This window comes from Triticum dicoccoides, chromosome 7B (assembly GCF_002162155.2).
Source record: "Triticum dicoccoides isolate Atlit2015 ecotype Zavitan chromosome 7B, WEW_v2.0, whole genome shotgun sequence".
In the NCBI taxonomy this organism is placed as follows: Eukaryota; Viridiplantae; Streptophyta; class Magnoliopsida; order Poales; family Poaceae; genus Triticum; species Triticum dicoccoides.
Window position 1 is genome coordinate 159,628,188 of NC_041393.1, and position 8,180 is coordinate 159,636,367.

Genomic DNA, 8,180 nt, shown 5'->3' on the forward strand with positions numbered 1-8,180 from the left:
AAGCTCAAAAACTTGTACTCTGAGTTTAGTAGTACGTTATACAGGAAGAGAAGAGGTGCACGCATGCACTTGTCCTCTCACACACGCGTCTGTTTTTTCTCGAAAAGGGGGATGATGACCCCCGGCCTCTGCATCTGGGAGTCACACACGCATCTGTAGCTACGAATTGTAGTGTTCTCAACCATCCGATTGGCTCTATCATGGATGTACCTATATACTAAAACATGTCTAGATACATCTATATTTTGAAAAATGGAAGGCATGTATTGTGGAACGGAGGGAGTGCTTGTCATCAAAATGGATAAAAAGGGACATGTCTAGAACTAAAATACGTCTACATACATCTCCTTTTATCCATTTTGATGACAAGTAGTACTCTTACCCAAAGGAACTTTATATCCAACACACACAAAATATCCGTTTGACTGTTGGAAATTACTGATCTGATGTCGAAGTAATTGCTGCAGCGCCACCAAAACCCACCATTTCTTAAGCTAAAGTAGACCAAGGTAATCCATATATTAGCATATTACTAAGATAAACAGAAGGCACTGTCGAAACATTTAGGACGTGAGCTTGTCAATCTGAATGTGGAGGGACACAAGCTTAGCCCCGGCCAGCAGCTTGGGTGGAACTGTCAAGAAGTTCAGCTCCTGCACGTCGACGTCGCTGGGATCCTTGCTGCTTGTCACCTCCATTTCCACCTTGACGGCGTCGGTCGTGCCTTTGGGCTCCCCCGGCGGGCGGTTCGCCCACAGCTTGGCCAAGTAGTGCGGCAGTGGGGACGCCCCCGCTCTAATGCAGACGACCGACACGGCGATAGGCGCGCCGATGTAGAGCACGCCGCCGACCAAGAAAAATGCGCGGCGGTCCTCCTTCGCGAACAGCAAGAGCCATGGCTCCGACAGTGGCACTTGTAGTTGGAGCACCTTGCCGTACTGGATCCTGTGCACGGGCATGGGATGCGCGGTGCTGATGTGGTGGTAGAGCGCCGGCGGCAGGCCTACGTAGCCGCAGACGGGCATGGGGCATTTGCAGGGCACGAGCGGACACACGCTCTGGTGATCGGCGAGCTTGTGGTAAGTGACGTAGAGCCCACAGCCTTTGTGCGGGCACTCCACCCTCACCGACAAAAGGACGGAGCCCACCGCTGTGTTCCGCACGTCGAAGCCACTGCCGCCCTCGCACTTCTGGCACTGCCGCTGGTTCCCGGGGCGCTCGACGCGGCAGTCCATGCAGGACAGGTGCCCTCCCTTGCACTACAGAAATCAATCCAACAGCACATCAATCAAGAAACATGCACCTTGCTCAATCAGCTGAACGGACGAGGTGTATTCGAACCTCATACACTAGAGGCATCAAGGGGCAGAGGCACAAGGGGCAGTGGAGCACGGTGAGGTCCATCGAGACCTTAGAGAGCTCCATCGTCGGGTCCTGTTCCTGTTTGGTCTGCATGATCTCGCCCTCCTCGTGCACAACCATCCTTCAAGGTGCATTAAATCAACACATGCAAGTACTATCAAAAGAAGAGTCACGGCATGCATGCATGTGTTGTAATTAATGCATCGGTAAACGCAAATTATTGAAATATATCGAGTGCAGTGCTTTGATGTGTCGCGTCAACTCGTACATCAACGAGAAGTTTGATTATCCTCTCCCTTGCTGACTTAACTGCACCTGCCTTTGGCTGTATGACAGGTTGGCCACACACCTGTCGGGCTCACCTGTCATACACGCAAAGACAAGAGCGTCCCTCCCTTGCCCATGAGCGTGGTGGCTGGCAACACTAGGAGAAGCTTTCGCTACACGCTCTCCCTCCCGCACGCGGTGGACATGCAGCAGTTCAATCGGTGCCAGATGGCCAGAAGCGTACTGTAGTACTCCTTCAGTGCAGTAGTACACCATCATTGTTCGACTTCCCGAAGAGGCGAAGAGCCAAGCGCAGCCCGGACGCTCGTGTGGCAGTTTCATGTGTAGAGTAGTCTAGATAGCGTGTACCGTGCCTGTAAGCTTAAAATCGTTGGGGTCGGCTCCATGCTATGTGGCCGTCTCAAAGTTTTTTTTAAATTAAAATAGTCTTCTGGCCCTACCTGTCACCCTGCTGATTGTAGTTTGCACGCTCATCTGGTCAAGACAGGAATATATATTTTTATTTGTTTTTTTAAAGGGGGGACTCCCCGGCCTCTGCATCAGAACGATGCATATGGCCACATATATTTTAATTTGTGGTGGGTAAATGTTAGAGGTTGCAGCAAATATATTGTATACTGCGGGTCTTTCAGCCAAGTTTAGAGGCAAGCATGTGGGGCCAGTGCTATGATGTGTCGCGTCAACTCGTAGAACGAGGAGAAGCTTGATTTTACTACACGCCTTCTCCCTCGCCCATGCGCGCAGTTGCTCGCAAACGAGGACAGGCTTTTGCTTAGTAGTAGTACTTCCACAACAAGCTATCCGTCCCGCTCGCGGTGGACAGACAGGCAGCAGTGGATTCGACACTGTAGAAGCAGTAGTAGTAACATCATTGTTCGTCCTCTCGAAGAGGCGAAGAGCCAAGCGCAAACCGAACGTTGCAGTTGCGAACATTGGAGCACGCATATAGCCAGGCTCTTGCATGAGACAAAATTACTATGTGAGCCCACTATTGTACTAGTACGTACAACTACTTGCTAGTATAGCCCTGTAAACCAGAAAGGAGTATTTGCCCTTCTAGAGATTTCAACAAGTGACTAGACTACACCGAGACGGAGTACATATGGAGCAAAATGAGTGAATCTGCACCGTAAATAAATACGTACTAGTTCTATCGTTTTCCTCTCCGAGGTGCACAATATTGAGTATACTGACTAGTCTCTTTTTGACACGCATTTACGTTTTTTTTGACACAGTACAGACGCAAGCGCTCATATACACGTGTATACACTCACCCCTATGAACGAACACACGCACAGCACTATCATCTTGAAATTTATGAAGTCACCATAGACACCTCGTCGTCGACGGGTCCATAGGTGCTTGAATGCCAAGGAGGAAGAGGGTAGCGGTTCCTGAGACATTAAACGGTCAATGATGCATCCTCAATTACATGCAGAGGGAATTAATTGGAGAAGCAGACTAGAGCCAGCACGATGTGAATGCAACAGAGTTTGGACTCTCATATAATAAAGGCGCCCCACCACTCCAATCCATCTACTCCCAAGTCTCTTCGCAACACTGCTCACTCCAATCCAAGACCAAGTGACCAGAAGCCACAAGCACCTATGGAGGCAATGGACGCGAGCGGCAGTCGGCTGTGCCAAATCATCCAAGGCGCCGGCCTGTGGCCCCGCACCGCGTAGCGTTTCCAGACGATGCTGGCGACCACAGGCATCATAGCCCTCGCCGACGCCGGCTTCGCCTCTCGCATGGACGACATGATGGTCAACTCCATCCGCAAGTTCACCGCCGTCAAGAAGCGCACGGATGACCTTGCCGTACTGCTCCAGCCCGCGCGCCCAGGCTCCTCATTGTCTGCCACCCTCATCGACCTACATGGTGACGAACTCTTTCAAGCCCTGGTGGCCCTGCAGGTGTCAGAGGTCGCGGCGAAGAATGTGCACCTCGAGGCCGCGCTCGCCGCCCAACGCCTCGCCATGCAAGAAACCATCGACCTGCACATCCATGTCTACGAGGAAATCGTCTACATAGGCCACTACAAGGCAAACGAGGACAGAAAGACGTTGGCCTTCTTCCAGCGGCTGGAATCTTTGGACGCCATTGTTCAGAAGCACGTCGACCTGGCCACGAAAGCCGCTGCTACTTAGGCGTCGTTCGGTGGGCCGGCGCCCTGAGTCGAGGAGGTGGACATCGTCGATGGATGCATCTCTTCTTCTTGCCTCCTGTAACCAGCACTGCATTGCCTCGTGGCCTTAATGTTTTATTAGTATAGTACTCCCTCCATTCCCAAATATAAGTCTTTCTAAAGATTCCAGCAAGTGACTACTACATACGGAGCAAAATGAGTGAATCTACACTCGAAACTATGTCTTCATACATCTGTATGTTGTATTCCATTTGAAGTAGTATCTAAAAAGGCTTATATTTATGAACGGAGGGAGTATATGGCATTTTTTATTCCAGTCATAACGTTTTCACTGTGAGGTGGGGCCGCAGTTGAGCAAACCCACCCCACCCACCGGGCGTCGGCCCAGTTTAGAGCAAGTACAATAAGGTGATGTAGGCGGGTTGTAAGACATTAAATATTATATTCTTGTTTACTTGAAAGAGAGAGAAGAGGAGAGAGAAGAGGAGAGAGAAGAGAAGCGGGCTACTAGTTAATAGTCGGCTGCAGCACATGCTCCTAGGTACTACCTCCGTCCGGTTTATTGGTCCTTATTGTATTTCGTGTTAAATTTTGACCATAGATTAAACTAACAAAATATTTACGCATGTCGCCAAACATTATATTTTTGAAAACTATGTTCAAATACGAATCTAATGAGATATTTTTTATATGCATTAACATTTTATTAGTTAAATTTGTAGTCAAAATTTGGCACAAACTACAAAAGAGACCTATAAACCAGGACGGAGGTAGTACTTTGTGAAAGAGTGGAATGGGTCATGTATCAACAAAGTAGTACATATTTATATCTAGCTATTGTACTTGTTGGCTATAAACTTGACTGTATGTGACATGGCAATATCATATAGTCAGTAGCTGGCTATATTATTAACCATGCTGTAGCACGGACGCTGTTGTCAAATGGGACTCGTGTTTATAGAATAGGAGTACTGAGCACTCGTGCCTCTCTTTTTTTATGAGAAAAATTAGTCGTACTAGACGTCAACCCGTGCATTCGCACGGGCTAGCATATTTATTGTGATGGATAAAACCATCACAATAAATAGCATCTATTTAGTTCATTTGCTGAAGTATCTGGATCTATAGATGATCATATGTAAAAGTATCTGGGTCTGAATAGATGAACGGTTGAATATAAAGAGCGCTAAATTTATTCTTTTGAAAAACAAAAAAAATCTTTTTATAGATTTAATTTCTTTTATTAAAATTAGCATTTGTTCTGGATATTCAACAATTAGATTTCGATATGATTTGTAGTTACTTTTCTAGGAGGCCATTACATGTGTATTATTTAGATTGTTATTTTTTGGTAGTATTTTCTGTTAAAACCGTCTTGTATTTTATCACTGTATAGAGCTAGTAGTTTATTTGAAAGGAATTGTGATGTTCATTTGGATTAAATTGTAAGCAAGATAAATAATTATCCCCATTTTCTTTGCTCATATTTGGTACGGAGTTAATTTAAATTGGTCTCATATAATTTTATTACACAATTTTTTAATATATGAAACCTAATTTAATTTGCTACCGCATTTAAATTGGTACTTCCTCTCTAAAGAAGTATAAAGGCGTTTAGATCACTCTTTAAACGCTGTAAACTTCCCTCAAAAAAATCTAAACGCTCTGAACGCTCTTATAGAGGGAGTAACATATTACTCCACTTTACACTACTGTGCGCATGTTTATCATTGATAGATTTTTTGCTTGGGTCGTCGGCGTGTTCGCCGGCCGCGGTCGGCGCTGATGTCCTGTCTAGTTTGCTCGCCTGATCGGCCCCATGAGAGTGGCTGCGCCAGTGGCTCTTGTTGACAACGTAGTACATCAGTAACCTTAGAAAGTCGTTCCTCGCGAACCACATCGCAACGCCGGCTGTAGCGGCAGCCATCCGGCCGTTCCCCTTTGACGTGTGGTAGGTCGTCCCCGCTGAATCTGCAATCTCCTCCGACGCCCGCATTGTTGAGCAGAGTTTCCGCATCCAGCAACAGCGGCGGCGACTCTTATCCATCCCCATTTTCCCTTGACCCTGTGTTTGTACGAACAGGTACATATCTTTCCTTTGCCTTACCATGTCCTCTCTCTATGAAATAAATTTTAGGCATGCATAGCACGGTTATCAAATTACTGTTTCTAATATTTTATCTAGTAATTAGACTCTTGGAATTTTCTATTATTTGGTAAATCAGATCTGAATTGCTAGGGAAGAAAGAAAGGTTATAGTAATTGATAAAAGCACATACGTGATGCATACATAACTGATATTGATTTTTGTCAAATCAGTTGTGAGCCCTCCATCAGGTATATGTGTGAATACATTGTCTTATGAATGTATTTCCACTATTTTGAAAATAAAGTACAGTGGCCGTCCTCTTACAGTCAGAGAGAGCTTAAATATAGTTCAATCTTCAGAGGAACACCATAAAAAAAAGTGAAGGGCGCAATTTCACAAACACTATATTTGGGTTTGTTAAATCGATGCATCAAAACATTGAGTTTGTTAGAAATTCTAAAATCACTAAATCAGACTAAATTAAATAATGACTATAGACTATATACGAATATAATAAGATACCCAAAAGTAAATAAAATTCGTTCTGATAAAATATTTCAGATATATCAATTTGAAACCAAATAAGGGAGCTATGTCTGCATCACATTATATTTAGTCATATCAGAATGCTTGTAACAATATCTATAATATATCCTTGTAAACAATGTTTTTTGCAACCTTGTCGGATGGACGCTCTTCATCTGATATGAGTATCATCAATCCATTTCTGCTGGTCACCCTTGACATTGCAACATAGAGTTGTCCATGTGTGAACACTTGCCTTTCTAAGTAGAGTCCAACTTTTTTGAGAGATTGCCCCTGGCTTTTGTTTATAGTCATAGCAAAGCACACTGATATTGGGTATTGTCTCCTTTTCAGAATGAAAGGCCATTTTGAATCACTTGGTGACATGGTAATTCATGGGATGTAAACTTTGTCACCAACGTTAGGACCTGTTATGACCTGGCCTTCAATGAAACGCTTTCCTAGCTGTGTTATTGTTAGTCTTGTCCCATTGCAAAGTCCTGCATTTTGATTGATGTTCCTCATAAGCATTATTGGTAATCCTACTTTCAGCCTCAGTTCATGGTCTGGTATTCCAGAAAATGTAAGACTATTCAGAAACTCAGTTGGGTACAACATATCTTCATCTTCCACCGTAGATATTGCCTTGCATGTTGTATCTGAACTGAAATAGGTTACCTCTTCTCCAGGGATTTGACTCATGATGTAGGCATTAATCTGGTCAACAGTCTCGTTTCTTGGGCACAAGATCGCTCTTTCCTCTAGGTATGTTCTATCAGTGTATTTTCTGTGTAAGTCAGGATAGGTGGTGTTAACAATAGATGCTTTTAGGTCATCCCCTTCATGTAAAATAAGGTCCTCTGGGATGCTAACCCAATCCTCTTCATCTATTGTTGACGTTGTGCCATCGCCTATGTTTAGTATCCAGTTTGTGAATTCAGTTGTTTTTGCTTTCTCTTCTGGACTACCTTCGGATGAATTCAGACGCATATTTTCTTTGAGTCGGTACTCCTCAAAGTTCTTCCATAGGTAGGATCTCTTTATTGATGCAGAAATGATATGTTCTCTTTTTCCCTTTGGTATAACTGGTAGGATTTGCCTGAAGTCACCTCCCAAGACTACTGTCATTCCTCCAAATGGTCTATGCTCTTTGTCCTCATATGTGAATCGAAGTATATCTCTCAAACTCTTATCTAGTGCCTCAAAACAGTGTTTGTGTGTCATAGGTGCTTCATCCCATATTATCAGTGATGTTTTCTTTATTAGCTCCGCAAGAAATGTTCCCTGCTTGATGTTGCATGTGGACTCGTTAGTGATCTTGAGGGGAATGTGAAATCTTGAATGAGCTGTTCTTCCACCCTGTAAAAGAAGTGCTGCTATACCACTTGAAGCAACTGCTAGAACTATTTTTCCTTCGGATCTTAATTTTGTCGTGACTGCTTTCCACAGAAATGTCTTTCCAGTTCCACCATATCCGTCAACAAAAATCATTTTTCCAAGACTGCCGTTGACTGATTCTATTATAACGTCAAAAGCCATCCTCTGATCCTGATTTAGCTTATGCAGTAACTTCATGTGCTCTATTCGTAAAGAATCTTTATCGTAGTTTAGTTCCTCATTTACTAATCTATTATTTAGATCTTGAAGAACTGAACTATCTGGTAGTGGCATTCCTAGAAAATCTTTGAGGGACTTACCACCTTTAGTCAATAGTTGTTCTATCTCTGCCAGGAGCAGGCTCTTTATTTGTGCCGAGTTGAGTTCCAG

The 8,180-nt window shown here is 44.3% G+C and overlaps 1 pseudogene; it reads right to left on the reverse strand.

Annotated features, from left to right (window-relative positions):
- Positions 1-6,119: 6,119 nt before the first annotated feature.
- Positions 6,120-7,487, reverse strand: LOC119341249 (annotated as a pseudogene).
- Positions 7,488-8,180: the final 693 nt, after the last annotated feature.